Source organism: Xenopus laevis, chromosome 5S (assembly GCF_017654675.1).
Source record: "Xenopus laevis strain J_2021 chromosome 5S, Xenopus_laevis_v10.1, whole genome shotgun sequence".
Classification (NCBI taxonomy): Eukaryota; Metazoa; Chordata; class Amphibia; order Anura; family Pipidae; genus Xenopus; species Xenopus laevis.
The window spans coordinates 77,804,039-77,825,583 of record NC_054380.1 but is presented as its reverse complement, the minus strand read 5'-3'; the positions used below and the strand labels follow the sequence as shown (position 1 = coordinate 77,825,583).

At 41.0% G+C, this 21,545-nt stretch overlaps 1 protein-coding gene across 3 annotated transcripts in view; it reads right to left on the bottom strand.

Annotated features, from left to right (window-relative positions):
• filip1.S (filamin A interacting protein 1 S homeolog) overlaps positions 1-21,545 on the bottom strand; it is a 108,589-nt gene that overhangs the window by 71,718 nt on the left and 15,326 nt on the right. For all 3 annotated transcript variants that reach the window (XM_018265491.2, XM_041564667.1, XM_018265490.2), the window contains 2 exons: positions 1,563-1,600; positions 1,292-1,371 (listed from right to left, as the gene is read on the bottom strand). The gene's annotated coding sequence lies outside the window, so the exon portion shown is untranslated. The remainder of the gene's footprint in view (positions 1-1,291; positions 1,372-1,562; positions 1,601-21,545) is intronic.

Sequence of the window (21,545 nt, the reverse complement as noted above, 5' to 3'; positions counted from 1 at the left end):
CCCCCCACCACTTCCCTTGATTCAATGTGGCACATTGATCGTGGGAGCAAATCCGATCGCCTTTAAGGGGTCAGGAAGGAATTTTTCCCTCTAGTGAAGGAAATTGCTTTTCAGGGGTTTTTTGCCTTCCTTGCGATCAAAAAGCGTAGTTTATCTAATTATTAATAAAGCTGTGGATTACACAGATTAACCACAAAGTCATTGTGTGTATCTTTATTGTGGGTATTGGGCTAGGGATTTGGCAGGGATAACATATAGAGGGGGAGGGAGAGAAGTTAGAATAATGCTCTTATAGAGAAGGAAATGGTCACATTGGTTATGTTTCTCCTTGGTTCCTAACAATGAAACTGAAACACCATATAACTGCTGTGTCAGTCCTACTATCCTCCATAGGACTTATAGGAACCTATGTAATACTGAGAGCCAATAAACACCTTTCAAAATCTCACCCTTACTGGCCTTTCAGTGTTCAGCAGTTTCAGTGGCGTAAGCATATGCTATCCCTCCTCACAGCTTCTTCTGCAGCTTAAACTTTGCTGCCTTGCTTGCTGAAAATGAGTGGGCAGCCATTTGGGTGCTAAGGAAGGACTGCCTGAGGATGCATGGTGGCCCCACTAAAGATATTTGGGGGGGGGGCTACCCATTCAGGTTACACAGTAGTGTCACACTTTTGTTGTTTCAGGCCTTCTTCAAGGTCCAACAATTCCAAGCCCACATCTCTTGACAAGTTTACAGGTATATAAAAACAATGATGTATCAGATACTCTGCAATATTTACAAAAATACATAGTACAGAAATAATTTGTACACCTTGTGATCCCATGCAACCTAAAAATTAATTATTGTTATTCCTGCTATTTCTATTGTACATGAATAGGGGAATATGATTGTGGCCAAGCATTCTGGAACAAGGGCAGCTCTGCAAGACAAATACTGCCGGCTCAGCAGCTAATACCACTTTATTCGTAAAACAAATACATTGAACAACAAGGGTTTTGTGTTGTTATGGAGGTGTATGTTTTCAATATCCAGGATACAGTGTAGTCCCCCTGCTAGAAACATTAAGCTATTGTTTCTAAATCTTACATTGACACAATCAGTGGCATAACTAGATGCTACAGGGTCCCAGAGTAAATTCAATTTAAGTCCTGAAAACATTGCTTAATGGATACATTCTACCACAATATATATAATATATTGAAATTACTAGGGCCTTACTGGGCCCCCCAACTTTCTGGGCAGCCGCAGGGTTGTCTTCCTCTGTGGATACACCCTGCACAAAATCACTTACTTTCCTGCTGCATAAACTTCTGCTGTATCAAACAGGTTTACTCCATTTTCATATGCAATGGTCATGAGTTGCTCAGCCACCTGTTGAAAAGGTGAACACATTCATTTTGTTACTTGAGATGTCACATTTGTCTCCTCTAGCATCCTTATTCTTTTTAATTATAATATGCAAGCATAAGCCTCTGCACTCCAAAATTATATTATATTTTTATATAAAAACAATAATGGAGGTATTCATTTTGATAATACATTCCTCTATATAAATGTCTTACCTCATCAGAAATCTGCCCTCCAAATGTTACCCATGTCCCTGAAAACATAAAAATGCATATGTTTAGAAAACAAAAGATATCTGTCTTGTAACACTGCTTTGCTAGTAATTTTAGTGCCTTGAGGGCTGCCCTACAGAGCATTGATTGGGGCATTAGGTTTTCAGCTAAAAACACAGAACAGAAATGGTTGTCCTTTAAAATGATATTAAATCATTACCTTTCTCAATTTATTCCCTTAAGGACTAAACGTAGAAGCTCTAAGAATCATCCTGTGTGGCTTAATACAGAAGTAAAGAAGTTAATGGGAAAGAAGAGAAAGGCATTTAAAAACTACAAATCTGTAGGGACAGAAGCTGCATTTAATGAATATAAACACTGTAATAAATGTTGTAAATCAGCAATCCGGAAGAAAAGAAATGAAGAGTTAATTGCGGTGGAGGTGAAAACTAACCCTAAAAAGTTTTTTAAATATATTAATAGTAAAAAGATGCAGGTTGAGAGTGTTGCTCCATTAAATAATGGTACCAGTATGGTTGTAACAGATACAGATAAGGCAAATGTGTTAAATCAGTTCTTTTCTTCAGTGTATACAATAGAAGAGTCTGGGTTCACAGGCTCACTTTATAACTGCACGAATGGTTCAGCTCAATCTAGTCAGTGGCTGACTCAGGATATGATTCAAAAAGCTTTAATACAAATTAATGTAAACAAGGCTCCAGGGCCTGATGGCATACACCCCCGGGTTCTAAGAGAGCTTAGTTCAGTTTTAGACCAGCCCTTATTTCTGATTTTCTCAGATTCACTGTCATGTGGTATGGTGCCTAGGGATGTAGCGAACCGCCGTTTTGGTGTTCGCGAACGCCGTTCGCGAACACCGGCAAAAAATGCGAACGGTTCGCGAACCGTTCGCGAGCTTCGAACACCCGCAAAATCGTTCGATTCGAACGTTCGAAGGATTTTTCGTTCGATTCGAACGTTTGAAGGATTTTCATCGTTCGATCGAAGGATTTTCATTCGAATCGAACGGTCGAGGGATTTTAATCGTTCGAACGAATGGAAATCGTTCGATTTTAGCGGTCGAATGGTCGCGAACTCAAATTGCGAACGTTCCCAAACGTTCGCGAACATTAGGCGGACGCGAACGGTCGAAGTTCGCGCGAACAAGTTCGCAGGCGAACTGTTCGCTACATCCCTAATGGTGCCTATGGATTGGAGAAAAGCTGATGTTATTCCAATATTTAAAAAGGGATTACGATCTCAGCCTGGCAATTATAGGCCAGTAAGCTTGACATCTGTGGTGGGCAAATTATTTGAAGGCTTGTTAAGGGATCACATTCAAAATTTTGTCCTAATGAATGGCATTATGAGCAACAATCAGCATGGCTTTATGAAGGATAGGTCATGTCAGACAAATTTGATTGCATTTTATGATGTGGTAAGTAAGATAAATGGGACATTCTCTACTTGGAGTAAAGTTCATAGTGGGGTCCCCCAGGGCTCAGTATTGGGTCCACTTTTATTTAACTTGTTCATTAATGACTTAGGGGAGGGTGTTGTAAGTAATGTATCAGTGTTTGCAGATGACACAAAATTATCCAGCCCAATTAATTCCATCCAGGATGTGGCATCCTTGCAACATGATCTTGACAAACTGGCAATCTGGGCAGCTAAGTGGCAAATGAGATTCAATGTTGATAAATGTAAAGTCATGCACCTGGGATGTAAAAATATCCAAGCCACTTATACCCTTAATGGGACTGCACTAGGCAAATCCATTATGGAAAAGGACCTTGGAGTCCTTGTAGATGATAAACTTGGCTGTAGCAAGCAATGCCAGTCCGCAGCATCAAGGGCAAATAAGGTCTTGAGCTGTATTAAAAGGGGCATAGAGTCAAGGGAGGAGGGGGTCATTCTTCCACTGTATAGAGCACTTGTAAGGCCCCATCTAGAATATGCCGTACAGTTTTGGTCTCCATCACTCAAACAGGACATTATTGTATTAGAGAGGGTACAGAGAAGGGCAACTAAGCTGGTAAAAGGTATTGAAAATCTTAGCTATGAGGAAAGACTGGCCAAATTGGAGATGTTCACGCTGGAGAAGAGGCGCTTAAGGGGTGATATGATGACTATGTATAAATATATAAGGGGATCATATAATAATCTCTCTAATGCTTTATTTACCAGTAGGTCTTTCCAGCTGACACGAGGTCACCCATTCCGATTAGAAGAAAAGAGGTTCCGCCTAAATATTCGGAAGGGGTTTTTTACAGAGAGAGCTGTGAAGATGTGGAATTCTCTCCCTGAATCGGTTGTACAGGCTGATACATTAGATAGCTTTAAGAAGGGGTTGGATGGCTTTTTAGCAAGTAAGGGAATACAGGGTTATGGGAAATAGCTCATAGTCCAAGTTGATTCAGGGACTAGTCCATTTTGGAGTCAGGAAGGAATTTTTCCCCCTCTAAGGCAAATTGGAGAGGCTTCAGATGGGTTTTTTTTTTGCCTTCCTCTGGATCAACTGGCAGATAGGTAGTTAATAAAAAAAAAAAAAAGGTTGAACTCGATGGACATGTGTCTTTTTTCAACCTTACTTACTATGTTACTATGTTACTATGTAATTAAATGCAGAATTATATTATTGCAACATATGTGTGGGACCTGAGGTTTTTTGAATAAGGGATATTTCTGTAATGTTGATGTCCATACATATAGGCAGTGCAGTATGTAGGTCCGGTGCCATCCTAGGTAGGCAGGGACTATATAGGGAACTCAGGCTTCTTTATATGCATTTATGTACGCATACTGAGTGTGAAGAAAATGCACAGAAATACACCTGTGAAAAAAACCCTTAGTCTACGTTTAAAAATTAAATAAATCCATAGCAGCAAACCTGGTTCTGCACAATGATCTGGTTATACAGGTATGGGATCCATTATCTGGAAACCTGTTATCCAGAAAGCTCCAAATTACTGGAAGGTCATCTCCCTTAGAGTTCATTTTAATCAAATAACTCAAAATGTAAAACATAAATCTCTTTTTTATATATTACCAAAACTGTATTGTGTACTTGATCCAAACTAAGATATAATTAATTCATATTGGAGGCAAACAAATCTATTGGGTTTATTTATTATTTTAATGAGTGTCCATCTAAGGTAGGAGCATGGGTTACATTGGACTCTCTCTTCAGGATCAGGGCCTTCGCTAAGTGGAAGCATTTCCCCCACAGTTGTTGTGCAACTACAACTCCCAGGCTACTGTGCATAAAAAATGATTGGGCACCAGGAGGTTCTTATGGTGCAAACAAAGAAACTGTTTATTAGTCAGAGACAATGACCTCAGGTTTACTCACATCACAGTAGTTGGAGGAAAAAGGCACAGGCATATCACATGCAGCTTTACACAGGCTGACACTACCTTAGGACAGACTTGGCAGGCATACCACTTCCCCTTTGCAACATATTCCGGTAGTGGTCTCTGGATCAACCTCAGGGGAATCATCTCTCCTGATTCCCTCTCCACTGGGATCCCTTTACTATAGGCAATATGGCCTGGGAGAGATACCTCCAATCTATCACTCCTATGTTGGAGCTCAGAACTGCTCTTATTTAGCTCACCCCTACTAAATTACACTCCTAGAGTGTACTAGTACTGGGAGCTCACCTGACACTTTCTATTCCTCATCCACGGGGTTGCCTGCTCCCCGACTTAGACACTAGAGGGCCCAGTCCCTCTAGGCACATGGCTTCTCTGGGCTTTGCTGTACCCAGGCTCCCCATGGCACACCCAGCCAGATCAGCATCCAGCAGCCAAAGAGGAAGAGTCCTTACACAAACTATAGTGCAGTGTGGCAGGAAGTGGTCATTACACCTCTAGACCAATAACACTGAGCTACACAGGATTTTGCCTAGTAACTGAGAAAAGGGTAGGGCCTTAAAGCCATAGGGGCAGATTAACCCCTATGGACCCCTACAGAAAGATCCCTAAACAGAAAATCCCAGATCCCAAACATTCTGGATAACAGGTCCCATACCTGTACTATTTAAATGTGCTCAACCTTCACTTATACTTGTGGGGTCATTTATTTATGGCCCTGTTGCAAGTGCAGGAGCTCCAAGGTGCACGAAATACAACCCCTTAGAGCTGATTCACATTGGATGGCAGGGGCTTTGTGCAAAGTACAAGGTAAGATGCAAAGTGCTAAAGACATGGCTGTTTTGCACCTGGTCCTTCACTTTGTAAACAAGAACGTTGCTCTCTGTGTCCTTCCTTAGGATATATTTATTTAAGGGGGGGGGGTGAGTATGGTTTTGCATCGCCACACTTCAGTTCCACATTTCTGCTTGATTGTTTTGCAGAAAAATACTCAAACACTCATTCAAAATAATTTAAGACCCCTCCAGGTGTATATGTTAAATGCAGACATTACCGATTTGCACTTAAATAGTGTGTTCACACAAATCAATGAGAGACAAATTGATGTACAGTCGTTACCAACTATGTGACTCACTCCCTGCTTAAATCTGGATTTGTAGTTTTCATGTAAATGAAATTCATGTCTGCTGCAAACTCCGCAATGAGTTTGCTTTATTTATTCCCAAAATTAAATTTAGAGGGACAGAACACTGAGCGCCAAATGGATTTCCCCCCCCATAGTTTTTTTGTGGCAGCAAAACAAACTGCAGCATGCTTCTAAGCTCTTTCCAGCACAGTTCTTGCCCACTTTTAATTTTTATGAGCATTCAGTTAGAAAGAGACTGCTGCTATGCAAATCCTTTGCCTTCCTCTCATTATTAAGTAATAATAGTGTGAATCTATTAAGGTGCGAAGTTGCCAAACGAGTGAATCTTTGAGTCTATGGCCAGCTTAAGCAGCAGCTGGACAGTTTCCAATTTATCTCTTACCTGATAGGCTGTTGCAACATTTCCCTGCTGCACTATTAATTTATGGGGGGAGGGATATATATATATATATATATATATATATATATATATATATATACACACACACAAATAGAGAGAGCTTATGAACCCACGGCAAAAAAATATACTGGATGTCATAAGGCACTTTGATAACAATAACTATTTTCTAAAGTTAACAGTGACTTTATTTAATCTAATTCACATTTGTTTATTTTGGAAATAAGTTTTAGAACCTTTGTTATACTTTGTTAGTTATTTTATAAAGTTATGATGGTACTTTTTAATGTATATATGTATGCAGGGCCGCCATCAGGGGGACACGGTGGGGGGCCCGGTGGCTGTACTCACTCTGGCAGGGCCCCTGCTGCTGTCAGAAAGCCACACAATCTGGTAGGAAGGGCAGAGCTGTATTGCCTGCACGTCGCTTTCCCCTCCCCTCATGGGCAGATTTTCAATAAGGCTAGGGGAAGCTAAGCCTCCCCAAACCTATGTGACACAAAAGAAAATGTAAAACAGAAAAAAACCCTGCTCTCTTGATGACTGTGCGCTCCTTCAAACAGGAAGGAAAGCTCCAGTTCTGCCTCCAGGCTCTGTGCTGTGAAGATCAGCTGAACTCTGATTGGATACTTCTGCCAGCATTTTATCCAATCAGAGCACAGCTTTACTTACAGACAGTAAAAATTATGAAACTGGAGGGGCTGGCTGGCGGAGGTGGCTAAACTTTTGCCTGAAGGTATAGACAGACAGGTATCAGACTAGCAAGAAGGAGCTTAAATATTTACTCCTATCTCCTTTTTTAACTTGTAGGGGGGCCCAGACCAAAATTTTTTTAAAAAAAAACTTTTATGAGGGGCCCTGGCACCAGTTTTTTTTTTTAACTTATAAGGGGGCCCTGATCATCAATAGTTTTTTATAACTTGTGCGTGAGGGGGCTTACCGTTTTTAGCGCTGATGGCTGTGTTGTTCCTTTAGCTGTGGTGTGAAGTGGGCGGGATCTGGGTGGGCGGGACCTGGGGTGGGCAGGGCCAAAAATTTTGTTGTACGGGGCCCCGTGATTTCTAATGGCGACCCTGTATGTATGTACATTAATCACTAGTGTAAAAGCAAGGGCAATACATGTTCACATTTGTTTGTGGACAGTTTTTACTAGGAAAAGCTATTTCTGGAAGAGGAAGATAAAGTGCTCTTTCCATTCTTACATTGTTGAGATCAAGGTTAGAAAAACATCATATCAGGGAGTTAGGCCTGACATTTTTTATTTCTAAATGACACGGTTTACAAATAATTCACTCCACCATATAATATACTATTCCTGAACCATCAAATGTAATTTTTAGCTGTTATAGTGGTGTGTAGACAGCCACCTCAGGTCATTTTGCCTGGTCATGTGCTTTCAGAAAGAGCCAGCACTTCACAATGCAACTAATTTCAGATAAGCTATTGTTTCTCCTACTCAATGTAACGGGAGGAGTCACGGTCTGCTTGAGTTCTTTACTATTAAGTGTTGTGCTCATATCTTACAACTAAGCGAGCATGGGAGCATTTTATCAATGCGGGTGTCAGGGAGTTGTTATTTTGTTACTTTTCCATTGTTCTGGGCTGCTGGGGGGGGATGGAGGGGGTTGATATCCATCCAACTTGCAGTGCAGCAGTAAAAAGTGACTCAAGTTTATCAGAGCACCAGGCACATGACTGAGAGCACCTGGGAAATTAACATGTTTATCACCATGTTAAATTTCAGAATTAAATATAAAACAACTGTTTGCTCTTTGAGAAATAGATTTCAGTGCAAAATACTGTTGGAGCAGCGCTAATAACTGATGCATTTTGAAAGAACATGTTTTCCAGTGACAGAATCACTGTAAAGTAAAGCAACTAGTTTACTACAAGTTGATTGTAACTTATTGTATAAAAACAAAAGTTAGGTTTTTCGCTGTTACAAGTGGACTGAGCTGCACAGAGCCCTGACCTTGGAATAGTGTGGGATGAATCATGGGAATGGTGAATGTGAGCCAGGTCTACTTATGCAACATCAGTGTCCAACTCAGTAGTGGTCTTGTGAATAAATGGAGCAAATTCTACCAATAATGTTTCAAAATCTAGAGCTTAGAGTAGAGCAGCGGTTCTCAACCTGTGGGTCGCTACCCCTTTGGGGGTCGAACGACCCTTTCACAGGGGTCGTCCAAGGCCTCCTTCTGGGTAAGGGATCTGAATGAGAGGTTTCAGTAACATTGTATTGGCAAAGAGGCTGCAATGTCATCTGTCTGTGCCGGAAACAGCATGCTCCTAGTGCAGGGAGTGAAGCCGAGAGGCTAAAGCTATTGCTGTAAAATGACAGCTTACATTTTTTTCTCTCGCTGCTGCCAATGGCTGGGACAAAGCCGCTTATGGCATATCGTTTCTGCAAGAGAGGCCGGGATACGGATGCTTTCCCTGGGATTCAGGGCTGGATTTACATAGTGGGCGCCCCTAGGCCCACTGCCGTTCGTCGCCCCTCTCCCCTCCAGGGGGACAGGAGCAATGGGGATTGGCGCATGGGAAATTTAAAAAATGGTTGTATCTCCAACGCATCCCCAGTGTTTTTGAACCAATGTGGGTGTGGTTGGGCAGCATGCCGCCTCCCTAAAATCCTGCCACCCTAGACCCGGGCCTAGGTGGCCTTTCCACAAATCCGGGCCTGCAGGGATTGAGCATATCGTACACAGTGGGCACTCTGCCAAAAGTTCTTGCAATGCTATTGCATCAACCAGAACTATTCTAAACCGCTGCCTGCGTTCCTCTTCCTCCTTCGCGCTTTCCCATACTATTCAGCCATTCATAGCCGATACTTGCATGACTTTGGAAACAGGGGAAGCAGGGCCTTTTCTGGGGGTGATGGAGTTGAGAGTGGGGGGAGTGGAGAAGAGGAGGGGGGCAGCAGAGGGGAATAAGGGGGGAGCGGCGGCATGGATAGCGCTTGTTATGCGCAGCCTATAGTAACAGCCCTCGCCTCTCTCATGGTGCCAGAGGTTTTTCCCAATGTACCTGTCATTGCAGTGTCCAGAAATCCAGTGTTCCAGAGGTTCGTGAAGAGAGGTAATGTATGACAAAGTTATTTCAGTCACAATAATTTGGGGGATGTCTCTACCTTTTGGCTGCCAGATGATATTGGGGATTGTGTCTCTTCCAACAAGTGTTAAATAAGCAGTTTTATGCCCTAATGACAAAAGGAAAGATTTAACCTTTAAGAGAACCTAATTTTTACTGCATCAGGCTGATGGTCTCTAGCTGATAGTCTCTTGCTATCTGAGTTTCTAATATGAGTAGGAATGATACCCAATCCCAATCTCTAAAGTATTGTAATGGAAGTGCCATTAAATCACAGAGTTTTTACTGAAATCAAGATAACTGCAGTGAAGCTTGGCATTTAATATGGGCAGAAACATCTGCCAAACAAATGCCAGTGTGAGCAAGCGCCCTTGTAAATGTATCCCTATGTATATCAATGGAGTATCTGCAATTATCCTTATACCCACTGCCAATGGTACAGATAAAAGTCAGGGGACCTGAAAGCAAGATGTTGAACAAGGAACATTCTCAGCATTCTTTTAGCAGCACACCAGATATCATTATTTGATGATTATTGCTGCCAAGGGCAGTTTTATAGTAATTTTAGTAGAGTTTCTTATACTGTATATTCTTTATATTTATACCCTTGTTGTCAGAATTAAATGTTGGATAGGCAGGTGTCAATGTAAAGTATAAATATATTACAATTAATTCAGTAAATAATGACAGGAGCTGAACGGAATATTTTCTGTGACTTTCTTTCAAACTTTTTCAGCTTCAGGTAGCAGGAACCTGCAGAGCTCATGCCAAACAAAAGTGTGCCATAATCAGTATGAGCAAACTCGCAGTGACAGGTTTATCTGAACTAATTATGAAAAGACTATTCTGCTGGGTGCCATTGTAAGTGCCTGTTTCCGTGCAGCAGAGCAACATACTGTAGATTTTTATTGTTTTATTGTTCTAGTCCTCTATTAACTCTTTCACACCTTATTTGCTCACCTTAGAGGGAATAGTGACTGCAATAATCTTGTTACCAGGGAGACGGACTCACATATTGAAAGCTTCTTATGCAATCTCTTATTAATTCTTACATAACAGGACTAATTTTAAGTTTGGTATGTTAGCCACAGGGAGATTAACAGAGGTGTCCAAGGCTGCAAGAATTTGATTCAGGAGTTGATACAGGGATAAAAACAGTGATGACAAAGCCTTTCCTGTGCCGTGGATATAAGGATTTGACTTTATGGGGCAGAAAACCATTTTGGAGATAACACATAAGCTTGTCAATTATGCAGTAAACATTGTGATTTCCACCTGTACTGTATTATCCGATATATCAGTCTATTCAAGGGACTATTTTCATTTCTTCCCATGCTTTCTTATAAAAATGAAAGAAGAAGTAGAATCCAGTATATAAATGATTACTCATAATATAAATCAGGGCAGTGTAATATGATAGTCTCATTTGAAAAATTCACATGTCCAAACAGAGCTGTTCTTTAAGGTGTTGTTCGTCTTTAAAGGGGAATTAAAGTCTAAATTAGAAAAAGACTAGAAATGCTGTATTTTGTATACTAAACATAAACTTGAAATTAATGCACCACAAGCCTCAAACATAAAACAAATGATTTATGCTTTCAACGTTGGCCATGGGGGGTCAACACCTTGTAACATTGTTAAACAGCTTTGCAAGACCAAGACTGTGCACATGCTCAGTGTGGTATGGGCTGCTTAGGGATCCTCATAAATGATCAAAACAGCACAAGTCAAATAATATCTGCCAGAAGCCATTACAGCAAGACTGATTAATAATCAGAATAAGCAGACTGCACTGGGTTCTGTGTTGTCATGTAATCTAATGTGGATTTTATAATTTTTGTATTGTTTAATACAAACTTTCTCCAACTCTGCAAAACCAGTGACTGCAGCAAAATAAATATCCAAAAAGAATCCCAGTTTATCTGTTTAAATCTGGCTCCAAGATCTTTGTCCCTGCAGCTGGAGTTGGAAACAGTAAAGGGGATGTAAAGGAAAAAATTAAATCCAATACAAATCTCTACACAGTCGCCGACGGCTCTACAGGGAAACAAACAAAGCTGCAAAGTTCTGCATGGCTGTGAAGTAAGGTGGCTCCTCTTACTTCACACTTGGCTATTGTTAGCCCCTATGGGGGTTATTCCAAAATCTGTTCTGAAAGCACAAAAAAACTCCATCTTGTATTCACCCAGTAAAGCATGATGAGTTTCTCAAACATATATTGGTTCTAAGAGTTCTTTGGCAGGTTCATAAAATTAAACCTCAGAACTGGGGATGGGAAATTTTTTTTTGCCTTGTTTCGCCTAGGAAATGAAGTCCATAGACTTGTATGGTGCTGTGCATTAAAAAAGAACCCATAATAATACTTGGTTCTCAGCATAAACCCTAGAAGAAGATGTGCCACCTGTGCCCAGGCATCAAGCTTCCTAAAACAAGTACTGCTAAGGGAATGTGTTAGGCTAGGGCCAGATGGGACCAAAATCAGCCTACTAAAATCTGCAGGCCAATCTCAACACCCAAGATAATAATGAGAGTAAGGTGAGAACTGCTCTCCTAGCCCAGTGGTTAAGACGAAGTGGCCATAAGGCTAAGGCCTAAGGCTAGGGCCAGACAGGGCTGAAATCCGCAGGCTTATTTCAGTTCCTGACCAATGGCTAAATCCTCTTCTCTGTTCATGTCCAGAAGTGTTTTGTTTGCTACAGTGCGTACATACTTGGCAGATTTCGGAGAAGAAGTGTGAGACTTTGCATTTCGTCAGACTAAAGAAAGAAACTAATTTTACAGTACATTACAGGCTAAACTTGTATAATTTGGCAAAGTGAAAATTCTAATAAAACTTCAACCATGTTGAATAAGACAAACCATCTGCTATCTTCTTCATAATGATGGTCCTTGGACCTCACTGGAGATATTTTATGCTGAAATAGCTTCTGCTTACAAGCGTTTACCCTTGAGAGCTTTTATGCTTCAGATATTTTGAGCCCTGGGGAGCTGTTAAGCCTCTATGCTTGAGAGGCTTTACGTTTGAGAGCTTTCATGCCTGAGAGGTTTTATGCTTGTAAGGTTTTACTTATAGTTTTTTTTACATTTGATACTATATATGATTAAGCTTTTAATCAAGATATTTTACAAAAATATGTAATTCTTATGCCTAGGGGGTCCTGGTGTTTCTTCTTCAGAAAAACAGCAAAATGAATCTCTCTCTCTCTCAGAAATGCAATTATTCTTAGCTTTATTATTTCAGTTACATGAATCCTGTGTCTTGGCAGTGTCTCGGTGAAAACTAAGATGTGACTATATAGCTTTCTGGAGAGATGGCCATAGGAAGGAGTGGAAATGCAAGGGTAGCAATTTTTTCAGATGTAGTTGGTAAGGACAAAAATTGTCTGAACTTGGGATGTTGCTTTGTGTTATATAGAGGTGCCCCTTTTTGTCACCACCAAGACACCCGCTGATGCGAATATGGCCTGGCCCAGGCATGACGTTAAGGGGAATTAGCAACATCCTTTCAAATAATAAATGGGAAAATTATATAAAAAAAAAAAAAAGAAACCTTTAGGAATCAGAAGAGAACAACCCTAACAGGCAGAAGACACACTGTATCATACAGTTCCATTAGCCAACATTTACTGCAATTTTGGAGCAGTGAACATGTAACAAGGTGTTTTCAATGTATTTGAGTAATATGACAGTTCAGCCAGCAGGTGGCAATTAGGGCAATTAGGGGAATTACCCTACAGGAGTTTTTTTTATAAGGAAGTGCAGGAGCTGTGTTCCTATTTCGCCTAAAAACACTATGGGGCAAATTCACTAAAGGCGAATTTTCGCCAGTGACTAAACCACACTCCGCACTTCTTCGCCAGATTTAAATTTGTTACCACTATGCCAATTCACTAAAATGCATAGTTGCATCACAGCAGCCTGAACGCTGGTGAATTTTTGCTAGTGTTACAACGGCAGTGCGAATGCTTCATGGAGAATTTTTGCTAGAGTTCGTTTCTGCCTTTGCTTATAATCTTACGCTTAGTTTCATTTCAATAGGGCTGGTATCTAAAAGTCGTATGGACATCTTTCTTAGTAATGTTGGTGCAAATGCTTGTAGTGACCACTTTTTTAATCACATGTCCAATGAGCCATAATAAAGACAGAATAGATCCTCTAATGCCCTAGACATGAGCCCACCCTTAAACAAATGTGGCATGCCCCTCAAATTAGTTGGAAAAAAATTGTTCACCCATAAATCTTTAATAGTTCGGACTCTTGAAGGCAATCCCACTTTAAAAAAAGAAAAGTCACCAGCGTTTTTTACAACTTTAATATATTTCTCTTTTTTCCCTGTTAATAACATTGGGATCAACCATCATTTTTTACCGGCCAGGTGGCAACCCAAGTCTGAGGTGGCAAAGTAAACTCCGGCGAAAGAGGTAACGTTCAGTAAAATTCGCATCTTAGTGAATTTGCGGAGTAACGACCATTCACCAGAGCGAAAAGTTGCCTGGCGATTGGGTGTGAACGAATGCTAGCGAGGGTCTCGTTCACTAGCGAATTGTTCTCTATGCCTGTTGATTTTGGCGATCGAATTGGCAATGTCCCTGTGGATGAGGTTTCTGGCAAATTTTCACTAGCATCAGCCCTTTAGTGAATTTGCCCCATTGAGCAGAACTAAGCCTGATTGGGAGACTGACTCCCATCTTGCAGGCAGGTGTGGCCTGCCCCATTATTGCTCTTAGCTTAGACAGTAAGAGGGAAACAGGAAGAGGAATGAATCATAAGACAATGGCAAAACAGCAGGAATGCCCTTAACCAAAATGCCCACACAAGCAGGTCACTACAATAAGAATAGCCATATCACCTAAAATGATCATATTTATGTTTTGCATACTTTTATTTCTTTACAATCATTATCAGTGCAGCATTATATTCTCAGCCATTTGTAAGAACTTCAAATTATGAACCTGTAGTGTTTAACCGCAGCCCTTTTAGGAAATGTTTGTTCATGTTTATTACTATGCAGCACAGGGGACATTAGAGGGCGCCTTCTATATCAGGCCAGATACTTTGCCTTAGGGATGATGCAGCCATGTGGAGCAGAGCTGGCAACTTCTCATCTTGTTTGTTATATGGCAATAAGCTTTGTTCTTATTGGTTCAGGAATGTGACTGACAGTATTGCTTCACAGAATGGATATTTTATGTGTTTTGTGAAACTGAGCTTTCATTTTGTGGAAAGAATGAATCCTGTAGTATAAAATCTTGCTTTCTATCACAAATATCTATTTTGTCAGTCAAATCTAGCTTGACATGCACTAGTTAGTTACACTATTATATATTATGTCCAACTTTTTTTTACATATTTCATTCTATAAGTTACTTTGCACATAAGTGTGTCTGTTACATGGAAGTTATACATTTGTGAGACAGCTTGTTAAACTGTACAGAATGGAGTACGTAATATAACGACATCCTTTATATTTTTTATCTGTGTATGGTCACAAATACTTATATACCATGAGAGACATTAATTCTGTGTATTAGGGATAGTTTTGTATACAGAATTTATTTGGGACAAACGGCACCCTATAGTTAACTTTTTTATGGATTATATTTCTGTAATCACAGTATAGAAGTATATTGTAATATTGTTATTTAAATGCATGTGTTGTTTTGTATTTTTAATGGAGAACTAAAGATTAACTTGGCTAGAATGTTGTACGTATGTTTTATGCTTCTGTACCAGCCAGCCTTCTTTTCGGCTGATTCACTGCACATACTCTGTGCTGATGTCACTGACTAAGCTTAGGGACTGACTCAAAATATACTGTATATACAAAATAGAAATGTCACAGTATAAGGCTGATTAGTAATTAATACAGATAACTACTGCATGGCAGCACAGAAACCAGTGCAACTAGAATCAGAATTTAATAATCAGCCCTGTAGAATCAGCTTATATTACACACAAACCTCTTTTTCTGCTTGATAATTTGCCACAACCCCTAAGCTTAACTTCTCAACAGCTGCTCAGAGCCCACTGAGCATGTGAGTGTCGCAGACACTTTCCAAAATGGTGACCCCCTGTGACAAGTTTGAAGTCCTAGATCATTGCTGCTATTGACAAGCTGAAACATTAGGCTGGTGCAAAAAGTTCAGTATATAAAATATGGCTTTTCCCATACATAGCTTTTCAGGGAGTGTCTTAAAATGAGAGGAATATACAAGTTGGAGTAGGGTTTTATCAGGTAGGTATAAGGTATTCATCTTCTGTTAAGAAATTCTCTGTGACCGATATTGGCCTGTTATTTATACAGCATATAATTACAGGGAGTCTTTGAGTTACATACTGTACACCAGACTTACATACAACACATACTTACATACAGAGGCTATTACAGAAATGTAATGTGGTTTTATTGGCCTTTAATAGCATTTAGTTTTAATAAACCATCTTCCCCAATCCCTAATGCCCTCTAGTGTGTGTTGTCTAATGCAGAGCACAGAAATGTCTGTCTTGCTGTGTTTAATAAGTAAATGTATATGTTTTAACTTCCATATCAATTCAACTTAAGAACAAACCTACAGACCCTATCATGAATGTTACCTGGGAATTGCCTGCATAGAATTGTAGAATAGTTCATACTAATTGCACAGTTTATTTTTGGCATATGTTTATACTGTAATATATTAGAATGCTGTAAAAAGCTGTGGCTAATAGTTGCATCTGTATGGTAGGAATATTTGGAGGAGTGGTTCAACTTCAAGTGTGTTATAGAATGTCCTATTCCTTTTAACATTTCAATTGGCCTTCTTTCTTTCTTTTTTTATTTGACTTCCTTTTCTGCCTCTTTCCAGCTGAACCTGACTACCATGTAGCACTTTTTATTGCTTATCTTCCTATTCACTCCCTCTCCTATTCATCTTTCACTCTCTCATTCAAACCACAACTTGTTTGCTATGGTAAATAAGACCCAAGAAACCAGATAGCTGCTGACTGAAAAAACTGGAGAGCAGCTGAACAGAAAGCTAATAACTGAAAAACCACCAAGAATAAAAAAATACTAAAACTTCATTTAAAGGTGAACTACCCCTTTCTTGTGATGTAACATAAAGCACTTTGCACTGGTATTATATATTGGAACATTCTGTCTTAAAGGGGAAGGAAACCTAGTTGGTGCAAAAACCCTCCCCCTTCCCTTCTGTTGCCCACCCTCCCTCCTCCCCCCTGGCCTACCCGTCCCGCTGGGCAAATGCCCCTAACTTGTTACTTACCCTTCTGCGCAGGTCCAGTCCAGGGAGTTCACAGACGACATCTTCTTCCACGCGATCTTCTTCCTGCTTTGAACGGCGTTTTGGCGCATGCGCAGTAGGAGCATTTCGCCGGTACGGATCTACTGCGCATGCGCTCCTACTGCGCATGCGCCAAAACGCCGTTCAAAGCAGGAAGAAGATCGCGTGGAAGAATATGTCGTCTGTGAACACCCTGGACTGGACCTACGCAGAAGGGTAAGTAAAAAGTTAGGGGCATTTGCCCAGTGGGACGGGTAGGCCAGGGGGGAGGAGGGAGGGTGGGCAACACACGGGAGGGGGGAGGGTTTTTGCGCCAACTAGGTTTCCTTCCCCTTTAAGGGTCCTTTGGTCTTCTATGCTGATATAGGACAGACTGAAGACTTAATATTATATATATTGTGGTACACAAAAGGCCATGAAATGGGTATGGGAAACTAGTTATACCAGCTTAGCATAAAGTAGTAAACTTTTCTATAAAAAACAATGAGATATTGAATAAACATGTTCATTTGCAGTCAGGTTGTTTTTTTTTCTTTATTATTGTCTGAAAATAACAACCTGTAGTGTTTCTTGCTGCATACCTATTCCTTAAATTCATTGGCAGTTATATATTCATGTCACCCTACTTACAGGCTCATAATTCTCATACATACATATTGGATTGTGGATTTCCAACCTAGCTTGGTGGACCTAAGTCTGCATTTATGGGGGGACCCTACTTTCAACTTATACACCTTATATGTGCAGTTTACTGGCTATCTTTTCTAGGTTAAATGCTGGGAAATCATGGGAGAAACAGCAGCACTACTGTGCATCCTAAACAAGCAAGGCCAGTTAATAGAAATATTCTCTCTTTTTTTTTTTTTTTACACGGCTGTCATTCATGATTAGAGATGTCGCGAACTGTTCGCCGGCGAACTTGTTCGCGCGAACATCGGGTGTTTGCGCTCGCCGGAAGTTCGCGAACGTCGCGCGACGTTCGCCATTTTGGGTTCGCCATTGTTGGCGCTTTTTTTTGCCCTCTCACCCCAGACCAGCAGGTACATGGCAGCCAATCAGGAAGCTCTCCCCTGGACCACTCCCCTTCCCTATAAAAACCGAAGCCCTGCAGCGTTTTTTCACTCTGCCTGTGTGTGCTGAAGAGATAGTGTAGGGAGAGAGCTGCTGCCTGTTAGTGATTTCAGGGACAGTTGAAAGTTTGCTGGCTAGTAATCGTTTTGATACTGCTCTGTTATTGGAGGGACAGAAGTCTGCAGGGGTTTGAGGGACATTTAAGCTTAGGTAGCTTTGCTGGCTAGTAATCTACCTTCTACTGCAGTGCTCTGTATGTAGCTGCTGTGGGCAGCTGTCCTGCTTCTGATCTCATCTGCTGACTGCTGCAATAACAGTAGTCCTTGTAAGGACTGCTTTTATTTATTTTTTTGTTGTTTTACTACTACTACTACTACTACTATAAGAGCCCAGTGCTATTAGTCTAGCAGTGTTGGGGAGTGGGACTGGTGTGCTAATCTGCTGCTCCTAGTAGTTCAGCAGCACCAACTTTAACTTTTTTTTTAATATTCATTTTTTTTTATTTTACTTTTTTTTATTTTACTACCGCTGTAGTAGTGTATAAGTTGACCTTTTAGGCATTATTTGCCCTGTAGGCATTTTTTGCCCAGTGTGTTATTCAACCAACTGCCATCTAGCTGTGTGACCTTGTTCACATTCTGTCTAAATATCCATAATATTACCGTCTCCAGAAAAAACACCGGAGTGACTTTTTTCAAGCAGCCATAATATATTTTACGTAATCCGTATCCACCGCTGTAGTAGTGTATACGTTGACCTTGTAGGCATTATTTGCACAGTGTTTTCTTCAACCCGCCATCTAGCTGTGTGAGCTTGTTCACATTTTGTCTAAATATTGATAATATTATCGTCTCTAGAAAAACCACTTGAGTTACTTTTTTTCAAGCAGCATTCATATATTTTACGTAATCCGTATCCACCGCTGTAGTAGTGTATACGTTGACCTTGTAGGCATTATTTGCACACTGTTTTCTTCAACCCGCCATCTAGCTGTGTGAGCTTGTTCACATTTTGTCTAAATATTGATAATATTATCGTCTCTAGAAAAACCACTTGAGTTACTTTTTTCAAGCAGCATTCATATATTTTACGTAATCCGTATCCACCGCTGTAGTAGTGTATACGTTGACCTTGTAGGCATTATTTGCACACTGTTTTCTTCAACCCGCCATCTAGCTGTGTGAGCTTGTTCACATTTTGTCTAAATATTGATAATATTATCGTCTCTAGAAAAACCACTTGAGTTACTTTTTTTCAAGCAGCATTCATATATTTTACGTAATCCGTATCCACCGCTGTAGTAGTGTATACGTTGACCTTGTAGGCATTATTTGCACTCTGTTTTCTTCAACCCGCCATCTAGCTGTGTGAGCTTGTTCACATTTTGTCTAAATATTGATAATATTATCGTCTCTAGAAAAACCACTTGAGTTACTTTTTTTCAAGCAGCATTCATATATTTTACGTAATCCGTATCCACCACTGTAGTAGTGTATACGTTGACCTTGTAGGCATTATTTGCACACTGTTTTCTTCAAACTGCCATCTAGCTGTGTGTATTATCGTTTCCAGAAAAACCAACTGAGTTTTTGTTGTTGTTGTTTTTTTAAAAATAATGCCAGGCAAAGGCAGGCCGCCACGCAGAGGCCGTGCTAGGGGCCGTGCTGCTATGCAATCCTGTGGCCCTAGCAAATTGCCCAGTTTTAAAAAGCCAATGACCCTGAACTCCCAAAATGCTGAAGAGGTAGTTGACTGGCTTACACAGCACACCCCATCCTCTACCGTTTCTAACTTTACCACAACATCCTCCTCATCCTCCACTGCTATGGCCACCCCACGTAACACTTCCTCCACCACCGGTGCCCCTTCTTCACTGGAGTCAGAGGAGTTATTTTCCCATGAGTTTCTTGAACTGAGTAATGTGCAACCATTATTGCCAGAAGAAGATGAAGGAGATGAGGACCTTACACCAGATTTAATTCTGGCAGAGAACACGATAGAGATGGACATAATGAGTGATGAGGAGGAGGTCCCCGCTGCTGCTTCCTTCTGTGATGTGTCAGAAGAAATTGATGCATCTGAGGAGAATGATGATGAGGAGATTGATGTTTTGTGGGTGCCTAGTAGAAGAGAGCAAGAGGAGGGTAGTTCAGATGGAGAGACGGAGAGTCAGAGAGGCAGTAGGAGAATAAGACTTAGAAGAAGCAGGGAGGACAGCCCGCAGGGATCAGTAGGGCAACAACATGTATCGGCACCTGTGTTCAGCCGGCCAACGCACCCGCCATTGCCGCCAATGCCGCCAACTTCTACTGTTACCGCCAGATCGCACACTTCCAAAAAGTCAGCAGTGTGGGATTTTTTTAATGTGTGTGCCTCTGACAAAAGCATTGTAATTTGCAATGAGTGCAGTCAGAAACTGAGCCTTGGTAAGCCCAACAGCCACATAGGTACAACTTCTATGCGAAGGCACATGAGCGGCAAGCACAAAGCACTTTGGGAGCAACACCTCAAAGGCAACAGGCAAACTAAAAGCCACACTCCTTCTGGTCCAGCATCTTACTGCTCTACCTCTGCTCTCCTTGACCCGTCTGAACCACCCTCCACTCCGCCTTCCACCTTGACCACCTGTTCCCATTCCCAGTCATCTGCCACCAGCCAAGTTTCTGTGAAGGCCATGTTTGAGCGTAAGAAGCCAATGTCTGACTGTCACCCCCTTGCCCGGCGTCTGACAGCTGGCTTGTCTGCACTCTTAGCCCGCCAGCTTTTACCATACCAGCTGGTGGACTCTGAGGCCTTCCGCAAATTTGTAGCAATTGGGACACCGCAGTGGAAGGTACCCAGCGAAAAATTACTATTTTCAGCATTTATATGGCATATTTTTTCTGGCAACTGTGCTTCAGTGGCTGCGTCCAAAAAAACTGGGCAAACAATGCCTACAAGGTCAACGTATGGCAGTTGTTTAAAGAGAACAGTAGATTACTAGCCAGCAAAGCTACCTAAGCTAAAATGTCCCTCAAATCCCTGCAGACTTCTGTCCCTCCAATACAGAGCAGTATCAAGCAGATTACTAGCCAGCAAACTTACTATCATCTGTCCCTGAAATCACTAACAGCTCTCCCCCTACACTATCTCTTCCAAGCACACACAGGCAGATTTTTCAGATACATTTTTGCCCTTGATCCCCCTCTGGCATACCACTGTCCAGGTCGTTGCACCCTTTAAACAACTTTAAAATCATTTTTCTGGCCAGAAATGTCTTTTTTAGATGTTAAAGTTCGCCTTCCCATTGAAGTCTATGGGGTTCGCGAACCGTTCGCGAACCGCTCGCGTTTTTGCGCAAGTTCGCGAATATGTTCGCGAACTTTTTTTCCGACGTTCGCTACATCCCTATTCATGATAAATGTATCCTAGGCACTGTAATGACAGGTTCATTAAATCACCTTTCTCTAGTGTTATATGGAGGTGCCTTGTATTAGTGATGAGCAGTACTATTAGTCTAGGAGGGATAGCTAACAAGTCTAGGTCGCAGATATTAAGGCTGGTAGAGACATTTGATAGCATTGTCACATGATACAGAATCATTTAGAATTTTTAATAGAAAAAAAAACGTGTATTTTTCAAGATTT